The sequence below is a fragment of the Belonocnema kinseyi genome, chromosome 6 (assembly GCF_010883055.1).
Source record: "Belonocnema kinseyi isolate 2016_QV_RU_SX_M_011 chromosome 6, B_treatae_v1, whole genome shotgun sequence".
NCBI classification, from domain to species: Eukaryota; Metazoa; Arthropoda; class Insecta; order Hymenoptera; family Cynipidae; genus Belonocnema; species Belonocnema kinseyi.
In genome coordinates this window covers 103,670,353-103,673,638 of record NC_046662.1, presented here as the reverse complement: position 1 = coordinate 103,673,638, position 3,286 = coordinate 103,670,353, and positions in this window count along the sequence as shown.

The window sequence follows — 3,286 nt, the reverse complement described above, 5'->3', positions numbered from 1 at the left end:
TGAAGGTTTTGCTCACTGTCTTCTTTGATTACCGTGGCGCAGTGCATCAGGAATTCTTACCACAAGGTCGTACGGTCAATAAGGAGTATTACCTTCAAGTTACACGCCCTTTTGCGAGAGGTGATACGCAAAAAACGTCCGGAACTTTGGAAAAACAATTCGTGGCTTTTGCATCACGATAATGCACCTGCTCATTCATCGTTGCTTGTGAAAGATTTTCTGACCAAAAATAGCACCACAGTCATGCCTCAGCCTCCATATTCACCGGATTTGGCCCCTAGTGACTTTTTTCTTTTCCCAAAACTGAAGAGACCCATGAAAGGACATCGATTTTCAACGATTGAGGAGATAAAAACTGCATTGCTGAAAGAACTAAAGGCTAAACCACAAAATGATTATCAAAAGTGCTTCGATGATTGGAAAAAGCGTTGGCACAAGTGTATTATATCTGAGGGGGATTACTTTGAAGGGGACAACATAAATATTGAGGAATAAATGAATATTTTTTTAGAAAACCATAAAGTCACCTTATTTTTTGAACACACCTCGTACTTTGAAATGCCCAACACTAAGACGCGTGGTTTTTTTAGAGCCCCTGGAAAAGTGATTTGGCATGAGTGGGGCGAGAGAGTGTGGGTCACATTCTCTCGACCTTTCAGAATATGTGTCAGCTCATTTCTCCTCCCTTTTTAAGGTTCGCCCTTAAAAATTAATAAATATTTTACCAAATTAAATGAATTTAAAAAAAAAATTCCGATAATTCATTTTTGTAAGTGGACAGTCCCCTTAAAACGTCATCATAGGTACGGCACGCACACTAATTGTGGCTCTCCCACTACGTGTGCTATTTTTCTCATAATTTGCGCCCCTGATTTACGCATGTGCGCACCTAATATCCTGCTATTAGAGGGTGCATCCGATAAGTCCGCAATTCCTAGAATTTTCCGCCCCTACAGTCCCGAGGTTGTAAAGTTATCGGACGTGTACTCGATTTTTCCAGCACTTCGTGACAGATGTGTACTAGCGGAGCGGTCTGTTCGCAGGAGCCTTCTTCTGCCAATTATACTTGTTTCTGCTTTATTGATTAATTTGATATCAAACACGACTATAATTATATTTTCTTAAAGATTGAAATTCTCTCTGTTAGTATCTATAATTTCATTATACAAAATTTATTTTGATAAAGAGATATTTCGGGTTCCAATCGTGTAAAAAACTACGAATTTTGCCTGACGTTTCGTGAACTGCAACGTTCATGAAACATCGGCAAAATTCGCAGTTTTTTATACGATTGGAACCCGAAATATTTCTTTTTATCGAAATGAATCTCCTGACCGAATCCATATCAAAACAGACAAGGTCCTGCCCTTGGAATCGCAGAATCTCGGGGGCGAAATGTTGATTTTTAGAAAAAATTAGCTGATGCGTATTTTTCCAGTTTGCAAAGAAAAAATGTTTTAAAAAGTCATGCGTATTTGAATCTTGTGCTTTATTTGTAAAAAATCCCTATTTTTTTAACATTTACTTTGATAAAAAAAATATTTTGTTAGTTTGACGCTTGCTAAATAAGTTTGGTGGTCACAAGAATTCTTTTTTATTACAATCGAATTTTTTCTTTTTTCTTGGAAACAATGATAGATACGAAAAAAACGTAGTGAAAAAAGTTCGCACGTCTAAAAAAAGTTATATGAAAAATGTCTCGTTCTTTTGCGATGTTTTTTTTATAGTTTACGAAACAAATTTTAAAATTACATTTTTAGGAGAAAAAAATTCTCCCGTTCTCAAAAATGGTTTAGCATGCATGATGCTGATAATATGCCTTTCTGGCATTGGTAGAAACTTTTCAAAAATATTTAGAAGTATATAAAAGTCGTGGTTTTCCAGACAATATATTTTTGTCATTTTTTCAAAACTTGAAGAAAATAATTTTTAAAAATTTCTTGAAAACCCCATCTTTTTTATTCTTCAAATTATTTTTTAAAAGTTTCTACTATTAGAGAAGAAAGGCATCTTATCAGCATCTTGCGCGTTAAACCCTTTTTAAAGGCCGGGAGAGTTTTTATTCCTAAAAATATAATTTTTCAATTTTTTCCGTAAACTGAAAAATATCGCAAAAGAACGAGATATTTTTCATAGGACTTTTTTAGACGTTTTAACTTTTATCTTCACATTTTTTCGTATCTGTCATCGTTTCTAAGAAAAAGCAGAAAATTCGATTGTAGGAAAAAAAATTCTCCTGGCTACAAAAGTTTTAGCAAGCGTCAAACTTAGGGATCATTCACAAACTACGTAACGCGTTTTTCTTTTTTCTCAGGGTCAATCCATGAATGATCACCTGAAACCGATTGCGGTCAAATTTGAGAAAAAATAATAATTGTTCTATAATTATGTCTTATATTTCTAGATTCAATTGGTGTATTTTAAGCATAATACATCATTTTTATCAAGCCGGAAAAATTCGTTGAAAACGTGTGGACGTATGAAACATGGCGATAGTATGTCATTTTTAAAATAAATGAAACACTAAATTTACTTCCCGGATCCTGTAGGACCACCCTTTAAAAGAGACCTTCCTCCCGTTTAAGGCCTACCTACCGCGCCACGGATATCGGGTCTCACCTTTCTGTAAGTGGTAATAAATGCCGTATTGCTTTTATCACAATCGTTCGTGTTATTGTGTCTGCACCTGATTCTTGGCATTCCATTTCCCCATTTCCCTTCTCGGCATTACCTTCGTAATACTTGGTCAGTTTGTTTTCGAAAATCCAATACCTTTAGAGGGATTTATCTTTCTAAATTCCTCGTTACGTTTGAGTTCCTTAACTCCCCTGGTGGACTGAAGGAATCGAAAGGAGCCTTTACAAAGTACCCTTGAAGACCCCACTGAGTCCCCCTTCGGTTCTTTCTGAAAATACAAAAAAAAACCAGCGAGATCAACTTTTAAATTGTTGAACTTGGCTTCTACGTTAAAATTTGCATTAGAAACTCACGGATTAATCGCAATACTTTTTTTTTCAGCGTTAAAAACTTTAAAAAATAAAATACCTGTCATTTACATGGGTTGAATGCAGCTTCAAGTGCATCTTCTTTTAGTAGCAGTCATGGACATAGGAAACACGGGACTAGACATGCCATCCTAATTTGGCGAGCAGGGTTGAATCCACTGGAGGGGGGAGAATTCCATGAGTGGGGAGAGCCGCCATCTTACGATGTGCCATTTGATTATGCACACGAGCATTTTTGCCGACAAACTAAAATATAAACATGCAGGCGCTGTCATGTTGTC